We start from the raw sequence: 15,383 nt of genomic DNA on the forward strand, positions 1-15,383 counted from the left end.
GTGTGACAGAAGCAAGTAATTGTCACGTATTAGATTGAAACAATGTCCAGGGAAGTCATTGGCTGTAGTGAAAATTAGAGTGTAGTCGTACGATATCATATGAATTAGACAAATTAAGAATAGGCGTATGAATCCTTACGATTTTGCCTTGAGAGTGTGTAGTTCATTTGCTGTGACAGTGAATCTGTGAGTCACATAGTGTAAACTGACAATCAAGTTTAATCTTTTTATGTCCATTTAAATAGTTAAAAAACATACTTTAAATTTTCCTAATTTTGTAAGAACTGTTAATAAACAATATTGTATTAAAGCCTAGATTTCAACTTGATAACATATTTAAAAAATGTTCACTCCTGCCTGTTGGATTTGTTTATTGTGTCCTTGGGAACTAATTGACCTCAAACAGAAACTACATTAGCCCATCTCCTGGATGGGTTACAAAATGTGAAGGGAAAATATCACATTAATCTTGACATTACTATATATATATATATATATAGCTTAGAGCTGTCTGAGACACAAAACAAGCAGTCAGTAAAGTCACTCCTTCGAGAATATGAGCGTTAGTAAATAAACATGCCAGACCAGATCCAATTTTTTTAATGCAAAAAGAATCTGTTGGATTACCTCATTGCAATACTACTTTTCATTGTACTTCTGATTACAAATATTCTTCGTAATCCTATTGGACCTAGTTTTCATCCCTTTCTATGCCAATTCTTGTTTAACTTCCTCATTTAACTAATGTGGTGGTGATGCAGTAATCTAAAACAGTGGCGTTTGTTCTTGTTTTAGAAGAAAAAAAAAATTTGAATCATAATTCTACACATGTTTAAAAAAGTTCACCACTTCCATCTCATAAATCATAAATTGAATTTGATTATTAATGCAAAAACTCCAATATGCCATTAGAGTAGATCATAAAAAAGCTAATCTTTCCAATGAATGGGAATCTCTGGAATGGAACTCTGGTTATTGGATGCACTCGATTCTCATGTGCAGTTTGTGGCCTTTGAGTTGTTGACATTGAGATTGCTTGTTTTAAGAAGCTTTTTACATTGATGCTTTTTACATAGAGGTGAGCCAATATGCCACCACAAGGACCTAGAGCGCATTGGGAACTGGGCATTCCAAATTGAGGAGAAAAGGGGAGAAAAAAAAAAAGAAAAAAGAAGCTTTTTACACATGGTACACACCTGAAGCAAAACCTTGTTATTTTACCCTATCAACATAAGTCTTAGACTTTTGTTGATAGAGGTTTGGCATGTCATGTTGTACAGTGAATGACAGCGATTACATTTTTCTCTCGGTACAGAATGGTGCAAATTTTGGGCAAAACTGCCTATATACATGAATTTAAATACAGAGAGGCAGATAACAATACCAGACTTTTTATATTAAACAGTTGTGTTATATTTCAGAAATGTCATCCAAAAAGGAAACAAGGCACATTTCTTTATTTTTCTCATAAATGCACATGTCAAAGCACATGTTCTCTACCTGATCCAGCTGACATCTCATTTGCTGTAATGATCACTGACTGGTGACTGACTGGTACTGTAAGACCCACAAATTTAAAATTTGTTGTGGAAATAGATGGTATGTCATTTTTATATGTACGAACGTGATGCTGACTATGCTTAGAATGAGACATTATTAGTCCTGTTAATGTGTCAGACTTAATAAATCAAATCTCTCATTCAAACACACATACATGTGCAAATCACTTGTTCAAATGAATCCAAAGCTGTGTTGTTCATGGACACAAGCAGACAGTGTTTCAAAATCCCAGAGAGAAAGCCAGATAGTAATTAAAGGATATTTAAAAATCACTGTCTCAGATTTGTATGGGCTCTCAGTCCATATTGAAATAGCTCTATTATTAGGACTCATTTGGTAACTCATTTGAAGTAAAAAGCTCTTTCCACTCAAAACATATAAAATCTGTGTGTCATATTTTTAGCATTTTCCTTCATCTGTAAGTTCAATTCCGATGCCAAGGAAAAGATGGGCGTAGAAAGGCAGACATTGCCTTTGGTGACCATAATATTTGAACACCGTCAACAACTTTGTGGTAGCCAGACTGAATCATCTAGGTAAATGCAGCATGTAAATAGACAAAATAGCCAACATGAGCAGTGTTCCAAAACACGAAAAAGAGAAAAGTCAAACATTTTCTTGGCTTGATTGATAAAGTGTGCCAGGCGGTGAATATATACAGTATAGTGCTTTTAGTTCATCAAACTGCAGCTTAGAAGGTTATTAATGGTGACTGTTATTTCAAATGACTCTTAGAAGACACAAGTGGAACCTTAGTCTGTAGGGTTTGTCAGTTTCATCATGTACACAAACATCTTCAGTCATCAATGCTAACCACTGCACGTGTCAATGGAAAGTTGAGACAACACTCAAACCCATTTGTCCTGTGTGACCCTCTACTGCTATGCTGTTGAAAGACACTTAGTCCTGCTAATTGTTAGAAAACAGTACATATGAAGCTTTGTATTTTAAATACACCTTCTATTTCAGCTTCTAAGAGGAGAACTATGAGTTTGGCATGAACTACAAAGTGTTATTTTAACATTATGTGTTATTATTGTAAGTTTTAACATTGTGCTTGCTAAAGAAGACCTTGTGAACATCTGGCCTGTCCTGTCACTGTTTTAGAAGTTGTGATTTGAAAGGTCACTACACAATGAGGCCCTCTCTTTAAGAGAGAAAGAGCTCAAGTTCCTAAATCTCTCTTACTAAGAGTATAGAGCACTTGTCAGAACACTAAGATGAACCAAAGATTGGCCACAAACAATGTCTTTGTATAGCTTGAATTGGCTTTAAAAAGAAAGAAAGAAAAAAAGAAAGAAAGAAAGAAAGAAAGAGTGCTTAGTGCCATGGTATACACACTTTGAAACGCTTTCGCTGCGTCCGAAACCGCATACTGCCACAGTATGTACTGTATTTGATGAAGGACACACTTATCTGCCGGCAAAACAGTATATTCTTTTAGGTATGTGTAACAGGAGCCAGCTAGTACGTGATAGCTGTGCGGTATGTGTAAACCTCACTCCCCTGGCTTTAAGAGGCGCACTAGCGACTGACACTAGAGTTTGTAGCCTTTAGCCTCCTCGTTAGTGCGTCAGCCTCGCATGCTGGAGAAACCAGTTCGAATCCCACACGGAGCAGGTGGGGTAGGACAGGTTACAGTGGTGCCGTGATGGGAGTGAGGTTTGGGGGGTGAGTGTAACAGGAGCCAGCTGGTACGTGATAGCTGTGTGGTATGTGTAAATCTCACTCCCCTGCCCTCAAGAGGAGCACTAGCGACTGACGCCAGAGGCTGTAGAATTGATCCTCCTTGTTAGCGTGCCCGCCTCCCATGCCGGAGATGCCGGTTCGAATCCCGCTCAGAGCAGGTCTATTAGGACCAGTTACATATACATGCAAGTAGTATGAATAGATTTCGGACATACTTCATCCAGGGAATTTGGCATCATCTCATGACCTGAATATACGTAATAACAACAGCACACTTATATATAGCACTTGCAGCTGAGAAGATTCGTCTGCCTCAGGATTTGCTGTTACTTTAAATCCAGTGTTTTGAACATTGCATTGGAGGAAGCAGGAACCGGATAATAATCAACAGACTTTTAACAAAACACTGACAAAGACTTAACATAAACAAAAAGCGTGCACACACAAACACTGCTGCGTGCGTCTCTCTCGCTCTCTATCTGGCGTCCCCGGCTCCTCCTATTATCTCTCTCCTGCTGATCCTCGTCACAATCCGCACTTCAAGATTTCACCAGAAATAGTAGGTCATCCGGTTATTTCTCGCTTACTGCTTCATGAGTACTGTGGATTCTGACATACTACTCCATTGGCATACTGTTTTTGGCATGCTATATAATAGGGAAGTATGGATATTTGGATGCAGTGTTTGTTTATTTCAAAGTTTAAATTCGATTTTCAATTCCAGATTTTTATTGTGGTCTCCAGTGTTACAAATTACTAATTAATAATTTAAAAATTATATTCATATAAATGAATTAACTGATTACTTAATTGAAAAAGTAATTGCAATACTAATTATTTTAACTTTCTAAAACACTTTTCACATACCCATGTTGTCAGGGTTGTATGTGTTTTGTTCCATGCCATGTTTGTTCCTGTAATGTGATCTTGTCATGTTGTCCCCTGGTCATGTGATTTCATATTTCCCTCCTTGTTCATGTGTCAAGTCAAGTCAAGTACATGTTTATGCTTTGTTCACATTTGGATTTCATGTTTGTATTAAAATTACACATGTAATGCAAAAGAAATTAACTTAATTGAAAACCAGTAATTGTAATCTGATTACACTCAAAAAAATAGTTCTATGGCTGAATTTGATTCAACCATGGACAGTGGTTCCACATGTTTGAAATGAGTCTTCTTAATTAAAAATTATTATGTAATCTCAACAAAAAACACTTTGTGTAGAAAGAACCTACACTATATGGCCAAAAGTTTGTGGACACCATATGTGATTGATGAACATTTGATTTCAAAACCTTAGGCATCAGTTTCCCCCTTTGCTGTAATAACAGCTTCCACTCTTTTGGGAAGGCTTTCCACTATACTGTATGTAGTAACATGGCTGCAGGGATTTGCTCTCATTCAGACACAAGGCTATCAGTGAAGTCAGGAACTGATTTTGGTCGATGGGGCCTGACTTACAGTTGCTGTTCCAGTTCACCCCAATAGTGATCAGTGGGGTTCAGGTCTGGGCTTTTTGCAGGCCAGTCAATTTCTTCCACGCCAGACACAGTAAACCATTTCTTTATGGACCTCACTTTGTTCACAGGAGCATTGTCATGCCGGAACAGAAAAGGGCTATCCCCAAACAGTTGCCACAAATTTGGAAGCACACAAAGCCCAAGCCATTATATAAAGAAACATTAAGATTTTATTTACTGGATTTAATGGAGTAACCAAATTCATTAATTAGAAGGGAGTGTCCACAAACTTTTGGCCATATAGTGTAGTTGAATTGGATAAACCCAACAAAATGAGACGTGTCAATGTAACTCAAATAAATCTTTAAAATCAAATCAAATCACTTTTATTGTCACACAACCATATACACAATGTCATGTGTATTCTGTTTATTCATGTCTTTTATTTTGAAATGTTTAGTTCCTGTTTCCCTTGTCATGTGATTCCTGTTTTCCCTCCATGTTCATGTGTCATGTTTTCATTGGTTTATTGTTTAATTATCTTGTTATCAGTTCTGTTTGTTCATTGGTTTATGTTCCCCCATGTCCATGTATTTAAGCCTCATGTTTTCCATTGTGTAGTTGTCAAGTATTGAATGTGAGTCTAGATGTTTATGTCAGGCCACGTTTATGTCAAGCCAAGTTTATATCAAGTCAGGTTTTTGTCAAGTTCTTGTTTATGTTCATGTTTAGTTCACGTGTGTAGTTAGGGTTTTGGATTTCACGTACTTTGTAAATAAACTGCACTTGGGTTCTTCATCTTCATGTCTTCGTCATTGCCAGTGTCAGCACACGTTACACACAAATGCAATAGTGTGTGAAATTCTTAGGTGCAGTTCCGAGCAACATAGCAGTTGTGACAGTGATGAGACATATACCAATCTACAATAAACATTAAATTTAAAATCTAATATACACATAATTACACACAACACAATATACAAATAATAACATACAATGTACATTATACAATACACACAATATAGAATAAACATTATACAATAAAAAAAAAATATTATATATAAAATATACAGTAGGTCGTATTGTACTGTATTGACATTCAGGCTGTCGGTTGATAGTCAGTTCCCAGTGTGTTGTTAAGAGAATATAATTATGACAGTCCAGTGTGAGATAATAAGATTAATAAAGTGCAGTGCTGATGTATATTGATCGTGAGAGATCAAGAGTTCAAAAGTCTGATTGCTTGGGGGAAGAAGCTGTCAGGAAGTTGGCTGGTGTGGGTCCTGATACTGTGATACCGCCTGCCTGATGGTAGCAGTGAGAGCAGCCCATTGCTCGGGTGGCTGGAGTCTCTGATGATCCTCCGAGCTTATTTCACACACCGCCTGGTGTATATGTCCTGGAGGGAGGGAAGCTCACCTCCGATGATGTGTCTGGCAGTTCGCATTACCCGCAGGGCTTTGCGGTTGTGGGCGCTGCTTTTGCCGTACCAGGCGGAGATGCAGCCAGTCAAGACGCTCTCTACAGTGCTGGTGTTGAACCGTGTGAGGATATGGCAGTTCATTCCAAACTTCCTCAGCCGTCTCAGGGAGAAGAGGCCTCAGTGTGGACGGACCATGTGAGTTCCTCAGTGATGTGGACACCCAGGAACTTGAAGCTGCTGACTCTCTCCACTGGTGCTCCATTGATGGTGATGTGGCTGTGTTCTCTTTCTCTTCTCCTGAAGTCCACCACAAGCTCCTTTGTCTTACTGACATTGAGGGAGAGGTTGTGCTCCTGACACCAGTGTGTCAGAGTGTGCACCTCCTCTCTGTAGGCTGTTTCATCATTGTCAGTGATCAGACCTACCACCATCATATCATCAGCAAACTTGATGGCATTGGAGGTATGTGTTGCCACACAGTCATGTGTGTACAGGGAATACAGGAGTGAGCTAAGAACACAGCCCTGCGGGACTCCAGTGTTGAGGGTCAATGATGAGGAGATGTTACTGCCCATTCTAACCACCTGGCATCTGCTTGACAGGAAGTCCAGGATCCACAGCGAGCTGTTTAAGCCCAGAGCCCGGAGTTTCTCATCAAGCTTGGAGGTCACTATGGTGTTGAATGCTGAGCTGTAGTCTACAAACAGCATTCTCACATAAGTGTTTGTAAGGGGGTTCGGTGGAAAGGAGGAGGTGAGAACCGGCTTGACAACTTAAAAAATAATTTAATGAACAACTTAAACAAAAACACACAACCATAAACACACACAGTACAGCTGCCTGTAATTCTCTCTCTCTCGAACTGTTGTCCCAGGCCACCTTTATCCCTCGCACGCCCCATCAGGCTGATTGGGGACCGGGCGTGCGTCATTCCAGCCCGTCCCCGCCCTCCTCGGCTCTACACTCCTCCCGGCGTTGCCTCAGGCCGGGGAGCCCCCGGCATGACGTACATCCCCCATTGTGCCTTGTGCCCCGACTGCCAGCGGATCATCCCCGCCTTCCTCGACCTGGGAGGAGACAGGAGGGGAAAAACAACAACAACAAAAACAAAATAGGCGAGGGAAAGGCCAACATGGAGCGACAGAGAGAGAGAAAGGAGAGAGAGAAAAAGAAACCGGTTCTCTGATGCACCGTCGCGTGGTCCTCGATCACTCCTCCACCCTCTCAGGCGGACGGCAGCTGCTCCTCCCCGGGCAGACCAGAGTCAGACCTCTGACCCCCAGCGGACAGAACGCCCCTCCGTGTTCCCGGCATCCCGTGGGGACACTCCTCTGCCCCTGGCAGCGGCCCTACCACTCCAGGCGGCCGGGGAGTCGCTTCCCTCCTACCCCCGCGGACGGCGGTCTTCTCTCGACCCCTCCACATTCCCGGGGGATGGCAGGGCACTCCTCCACCCCCAGCAGCGACTCCCTCACTCCAGGCGGTCGGGGAGTCCAGTCCCCACTCGGATGGCAGTGGCGCTCCCCTGGGTGGACAGCAGTGTCGAGGACTCTGCGACGGGAATCCCTCCTCCCTCCCAGGTTCCAGCACCAGTGTAAGGGGGTTCGGTGGAAAGGAGGAGGCGAGAACCGGCTTGACAACTTAAATAATAATTTAATGAACAACTTAAACAAAAACACACAACCATAAACACACACAGTACAGCTGCCTGTAATTCTCTCTCTCTCAAACTGTTGTCCCCGGCCGCCTTCATCCCTCGCGCCCCATCAGGCTGATTGGGGACTGGGCGTGCGTCATTCCAGCCCGGCCCTGCCCTCCTCGGCTCTACAGTGTTCCTTTTTTCCAGGTGGGAGAGTGCAGTGTGTATTGTAGATGCAATGGCATCATCAGTGGAGGTAAGCAAACTGCATTGGGTCCAGTGATGGAGGCAGCACAGATCAGATGTAATCTCTGATTAGTCTCTCAAAGCATTTGCTGATGATGGGGGTCAGAGCAACAGGACGCCAGTCATTTAAGCAAGTGATTTTGGATTGCTTTGGTACAGGCACAATGGTGGACATATTAAAGCATGTGGGGACTACAGACAAAGAGAGGGAAAGGTTGAAAATGTCCGTAAAAACACCAGCCAGTTGGTTCGCGCACACTCTGATGACACGGCCCGGAATGCCGTCTGGACCCGTGGCTTTACGGATATTCACCCGTTGGAAGGATCGGGTTACATCCGCTACAGAGATGGAGAGTGAACTAACCCCTGTAGTTTCGGCCGCGGGAGCTCTCTCTGCGAGGGAGGTGTTATTTCCCTCGAAACGAGCATAAAAAGTATTTAGCTCATCCGGGAGAGAGGCAGTGGTGTTCACGGCGGAGTTTTTATTCCCTTTAAAGTCTGTGATGATATTAATTCCCTGCCTCATGCTTCTAGAGTTGGTGGTGTTAAACTGTCCTTCATTCTTGCTCCTGTACTGGCGTTTTGCTGCTCTGATAGTTTTTCAGAGGGCATAACTGGCTTGTTTATGCTCCTCCGTGTTCCTGGAATTAAAAGCATTAAGTGCCGTGCGAACATCGCTATTAATCCAAGGTTTCTGGTTCGGGTAGATCTGTATAGTTTTGGATGGAACAGCATCCACTACGCACTTTCTGATGAAACACGTTACTCTATCAGCGTAAACCTCGATATTGTCATCAGTGGCAGACCAGCACATCTCCCAGTCCGCATGATCAAAACAGTCTTGTAGCATAGAGTCTGACTGGTCCGACCAACACTGGATCGTTCTGAGGGTGGGTGCATCCTGTTTCAGTTTCTGCCTGTAAGCGGGCAGAAGCAGAATGGAAAAGTGGTCCGATTTGCCAAATGGTGGGCGGGGGAGGTATTTGTAGCATCCCGGAAGGGAGAGTAGCAATGGTCCAAAACCCGGTCCCTCATGTGTTAAAACTGATGTATTGGTGGTATTTTGCTGTGTAACATTTCTCAGTGTAAGGAGGAGGCGAGAAGCAGCTTTCCTGGTTCAGGTAAGGATTTATTTTTCTCTCTCTGCAGCAGAAGTACACTTTCAGATTTTTTGTGTTGTTCACTAAGCTAGTTTGTAATCACACACACCGCTTCACAAAATAAACTCTCAATATTTGTAATAACGAACTCTTGCTTCGTACACGGCTCTCTGGTGCCCAGGCTCTCTCTCTCTTCTACCTGCGGTGTGGCTCTATTTATGCCGTTCTCCCCGTGCTCACTGAAATTAGAGACAGGTGTTAGACATAATTTAACTCAGGTGTAAGCGCCCTTACCACTTTCTCTGTCTCCGACAGATGCTTGACCACGCCCCCACTGCCACATATCCCCACCGCCCGACTCAGGCCAGGGCAGCATCTGGCCTGCCTACCACTCCCCCCCATTCCTGGAAAGGAAGTCGGTGACAGCCATCTGCGCCCCCGGTCTGTGGACCACCTTGAACTTAAACGGCTGAAGAGCCAGGTACCAACGGGTGATCCGGGCATTGGTATCTTTCATGCGGTGGAGCCACTGGAGTGGGGCGTGATCGGAACAGAGGGTGAATGCCCGCCCCAACAGGTAGTATTGGAGAGTGAGGACCGCCCACTTGATGGCGAGACACTCCTTTTCTACGGTGCTGTACTTAGTTTCCCTCAAGGAGAGCTTACGGCTAATGTACAACACCGGGCGCTCCTCCCCCTCCACCACCTGCGAGAGTACGGCCCCCAGCCCCCTGTCTGAAGCATCTGTCTGTAAAACATAAGGGAGAGAGAAGTCAGGTGAATGTAAAAGCGGCCCCCCGCAAAGTGCAGCTTTAACTTGCATGAACGCCCGCTGACACTGCTCCGTCCACTGGACCGGGTCTGGAGCTCCCTTTTTAGTGAGATCAGTTAGTGGGCTGGTGACGTCTGAATAATTAGGCACGAACTTTCTATAATAGCCAGCCAGCCCCAGGAACTGTCTCACCCACTTTTTGGTCTTGGGTCTCGGGCAGGTCGCAATCGCCGCTGTCTTGTCAAATTGGGGACGCACCTGCCCGTGGCCCAAGTGGAACCCCAGATACCGTACCTCCACCCGTCCAATCGCGCACTTCTTTGGGTTCACTGTGAGTCCCGCTCGGCGCAGCGATCTCAGAACCGCCCTCAGATGTTGCATGTGCCGCTGCCAATCATTGCTATAAATGATGATGTCATCTAAATAGGCAGTGGCGTAAGCTGAATGCGGTCTGAGGATTCGGTCCATGAGACGCTGAAACGTAGCCGGGGCTCCAAACAAACCGAACGGAAGTATCACAAATTGGTGTAATCCAAACGGTGTGGAGAAGGTGATTTTTTCACGGGAAATTGGTGTCAAGGGGATCTGCCAATAACCCTTCGTCAAATCCAATGTTGAATAAAATCGAGCAGTACCCAACCGATCGAGCAACTCATCAACGCGAGGCATTGGATATGCATCAAATTTAGACACCGTGTTGACTTTTCTATAATCCACACAGAATCATACAGACCCGTCGCTCTTAGGCACTAGAACAACTGGGCTGGACCAATCGCTGTGGGATTCTTCTATTACCCCCATATCGAGCATTGCATCCAATTCTTCCCGAACGATTTTCTTCTTGTGTTCGGGTCATCGATAGGGGCGGCTACGTACCACGACCCCCGGCTCGGTCTCAATGTGGTGATGGATGAGGTTTGTACATCCCGGTAGAGGGGAGAAGACGTCCATAAACTCCTGTTGCAACCTAGCAACCTCCGCGAGTTGACTCGGTGAGAGGTGGTCTCCGCAAGTGACCGGGGTGAACTGTTTATGTTTTGAACTCACCTCTGGTCCGAGCTCCGCCTTCTCGGGAACTACCGTAGCCAACGTCACGGGAACCGCCTCCCTCCACAATTTCAGGAGACTGAGGTGGTATATTTGACGTGCGCCCCCTCTATCAGTTTGTTTAACCTCATATTCGAGATCTCCCACTTGTCGTGTAACTTCAAAGGGTCTTTGCCACTTGGCGAGTAATTTAGAGCTCGATGTGGGAAGCAATACAAGCACTTTATCTCCCGGTGCAAATTCCCTTAGCTGAGTTCCCCTGTCATACAGTCGGCGCTGTCGTTCTTGAGCTTGGAGCAAATTCTCCTGTGTTAGCTGTCCCAAAGTGTGGAGTTTTGCTCTAAGATCAAGAACGTACTGAATTCCATTTTTACTGTTTGAAGGTCCCTCCTCCCAGGCTTTTCGCAATACATCGAGCACACCGCGTGGGCGTCGCCCATACAGCAGCTCGAATGGGGAGAAGCCAGTGGAGGCTTGCGGGACCTCTCATACTGCAAATAACAGGGGGTCGAGCCATTTATCCCAATTTCTAGCATCATCGTGCACGAACTTACGAATCATGTTTTTAAGGGTTTTATTAAATCGTTCCACCAGGCCATCCGTTTGAGGATGGTACACGCTGGTGTGAATCGATTCAATATTTAACAACTCGTACAGTTCGCGTAGTGTCCGTGACATAAACGTTGTGCCTTGATCGGTGAGGATTTCTTTTGGAATCCCCACCCCGGAGATTATTTTGAAGAGTGCCTCCGCAACACTGCGTGCTGAGATGTTGCGAAGAGGCACTGCTTCTGGATATCGCATTGCATAGTCCACTAGGACCAATACAAAGCGATGTCCGTTTGCTGACCGTTCTAATGGCCCGACGAGGTCCATTCCAATTCTCTCAAGGGGACCTCGATCAGAGGGAGAGGGCGCAATGGCGCTTTTGGGGTGGCCGGTGGGTTAACCAGCTGGCATTCGCGGCATGCCGCACACCAACTGCGGACATCGCCGCCAATGCCCGGCCAATAGAAACGGGCTATTAGATGGTTCAGTGTCTTCCTTTCTCCTAAGAGACCCGCCATGGGATTATAATGAGCCGCCTGGAATACCATTTCCCAACGGCTCCTTGGAATCAAAAGTTGGGTTGTATCCTCTTTGGTCCGAGTGTCCTGTGTCATTCTATACAACCGCTCATTTATAATTGCAAAATAGGGGTATGAAAGGGCGATGTCCGGCTGGAGTCGTTGACCATCGATGACTCTCACTTGGTCAAAGGCGTGTTTGAGGGTTTCATCTCGCGACTGCTCCAAAGGGAAATCCCCATCAGGGAATTCCCTGAGAAGGGGAGGGGCTGCAGCCTCTCCACCTCTCTCGTCATTATGACTTGGAGCTGTCGAGGACGGCCCCGGCTCCGCCTCCCCTGCCAGAGCATCGCACATCACACATCTCCCTATTTTCGTACAGGACCCATCCGCACAAATTCCCTCTAATAAAACTCTAAAATCAGGCCAATCAGTCCCCAAAATCAGCGGATGAGTGAGGCGGGAACTAACCGCGGCCTCCACTCTATGCTTTTTCCCCCAGAATTGAATCGTCAGGGTCACCACCGGATACTTGTGAATATCCCTGTGTACACATTTCACCTTCACCGTTTTAGTTGTGACCAATGCCTCGGGTTGAACCAAGCATTGGTGAATAGTGGTTTGATTACACCCGGTGTCCACCAACGCTTGGTGAGTACCCCACTTGACACTTCATATTCACTTGCTTAAATGACTGGCGTATCCGGTACGCTCCGGCCCGGTCGGGGGCAGCCTGTGGGAGGTCAGAGACCCGCACCACCATCCCTAGCTCCATCAGAGGGCACTGATCTCGGAAGTGGCCCGGGCCCAGGCACTACGCCCGCACTTGCGTCGGCGTGCGCCCCCCCCTGAGGGGGAGATCGGCGGGGTATTGGGATAGGGGAAGGTGTCACCTCCCACACCCGAGGAACTGGTCTCAGGGGCTGAAGTCCTCCTCGTCTGGGTGGGGCAGGAATGGGACCTGGAGAGAGAGCAGAACGAGAGGAGAGATGAGAGGGGGAAGAGACAGAGGGAGGGGAGAGAATGTAGGAGGGCTCTTCCGCCCACGGGATCGCCGCCATGTGGTCCTCCACAAGCTGGACGGCTTCCTCCAACGACGCCGGGCAGTGGCACTGGACCCACTCCGCCGTCCCTTTTGGCAGTCGATGTGTTAATTGCTCCAGTACCAACTGGTCGATAATTCCTTTGACGTCGTGGTCCCGCGCTAGCAGCCATCTTCGGCAGGCGTTACGGAGCCGCTGGGTGAAGGCAAACAGGCGGTCGGAGCTCTCCAACTTCAAGCTCTGGAAGAGTTGATGACTTTCCTCCGGAGTGCGACCAACCCGTTGCAGGATGGCTCTCTTTAAATCTCCGTAGGCCAGGAGGCTCATCGCTGGCAGTTGTTGAGCCGCGAGCTGGGCTTCCCCGGACAACAGTGGGATAAGTCGGGCCGCCCATTGGCCGAGCGGCCAGCCCCAGATCTCGGCAGTCCGCTCAAACAAATCCAGGAAGGCCTCGGGGTCGTCCGCCGCCCCCATTTTCTGTAATGCTGATGGGGGTAACGGAGTGTGAGTGTCCGGGGTCACGGCTGGGAACGCCTCCTGGCTGAGGAGGCTCCGGATCGCCTGCCGGTCCTCGGCTTGAGCGTGTAGGAGCTCAACAAACCGGCGATCTTGATCTTGTCAGAGCTCAAGCAGTGTCTGCTGGTGGCTCTGATGTAGGCCAGCGAGGGCTTGGAGGATCTCCGCCAACTGGGAGGACTCTATGGGGCGACTTTCATCCATCTTCAACCAAACTTCAATTCCCGGGTTTCGGCACCAGTGTAACACTTCTCAGTGTAAGGAGGAGGCGAGAAGCAGCTTTCCTGGTTCAGGTAAGGATTTATTTTTCTCTCTCTGCAGCAGAAGTAAACTTTCAGATTGTTTGTGCTGTTCACTAAGCTAGTCTGTAATCACACACACCGCTTCACAAAATAAACTCTCGATATTTGTAATAACGAACTCATGCTTCGTACTCGGCTCTCTGGGGCCCAGGCTCTCTCTCTCTTCTACCCGCGGTGTGGCTCTATTTATGCCGCTCTCCCCGTGCTCACTGAAATGAGAGACAGGTGTTAGACATAATTTAACTCAGTGTAAGCACCCTTACCGCTTTCTCTCTCTCCGAGAGATGCTTGACCACGCCCCCGCTGCCACACGTTGCAATAGATTTAAAATTGGCTTTGTTAAAGTCCCCGGTCACAATGAATGCGGCCTCAGGGTTCTTGTATGTTCCTTTATGTACTAACTAGTGAAAATAAATGTTAGCATGCTAAATACATGCTGGTTGGAAGCACTACAGAGTATAGTTTAGTAACTATGCTATGGTTAGCACAGCATTTGCTCAACAAAGCGAGCAATCAATTTCATGTGCGACATTTACCTGTCCTCAGCATTAGCTCAAGCTCCACTCTTAACCCCCTAACTCAGAAATAACAGAAACTCTTCTAAATATCAACACAACAAAACACTGAACACCAACAAGTACCCCCCGTTGTATTCATCTTGCACGAAAACACATAAAATAACACTTAATTTTAACATTTACTCTTCCTATCGTGTCCCATGCAAAGCAGTCATCAATAGCGTGGTAAAATTCACAGTGGATTGAACCAAATTATAGTGTAACAAGTCTTGAATAGTCTAAAAATGTTGCCAATATCAGTAACACCAGATACACCTTAATGGAGTTGCCAATTGTTTGTTCTCACCACTTCTGAAGCAATATTTGAATGTATGCCAATAGCTCATGCATTTGATGGCACAAGCAAAATCATGCAGTAGACGTGTAAATTGCTTCAGCAGTGTAAGAAGCCAGAATTATTCTAGCATGCTCACAGTGTTGTTCTTTGTCTGCCCTTCTAGTCACTAAGCTGAAAAAAAGCAGTTGAGCACACAACTTTATACATATATAAGTTGCATTTCTATATTTTCACTTTTCCTTAAATAGGGTGGGTATTTCCTTCTGTTTTTTAAATTTTGCCAATTATGTTGTAGGAGTATAAAGCAGTAGTTACATTAATATTTCCATGTCTTACTTTATTGCTTCATTTGGTCATTTCCTTCCAAAGGCACCTAACACCCATTAACAGGCATACTGTAGTTATTTACCAAGGTGTTGAAATCATGTCGTTCCACGTTAGCAGTGCTTTATATTATGAACGTGTTATTGTGGCAGCTGAAGTCACCCTGCATTACTCTGTGAAAGCAATGGTTTTGTTATGATGTCAGACACCAGCTTGCTAGTTGGTAATTACACTATAGTTGAGATTCTGGACTGCAGGCATCCAGGCTGAACAGAACTGGGAGAGGAGTGATGTTTTGGACATAGACGATAAATTCTATAACACAGCAGAACTTTCT

Source organism: Myxocyprinus asiaticus, chromosome 41 (genome assembly GCF_019703515.2).
Source record: "Myxocyprinus asiaticus isolate MX2 ecotype Aquarium Trade chromosome 41, UBuf_Myxa_2, whole genome shotgun sequence".
NCBI lineage: Eukaryota > Metazoa > Chordata > Actinopteri > Cypriniformes > Catostomidae > Myxocyprinus > Myxocyprinus asiaticus.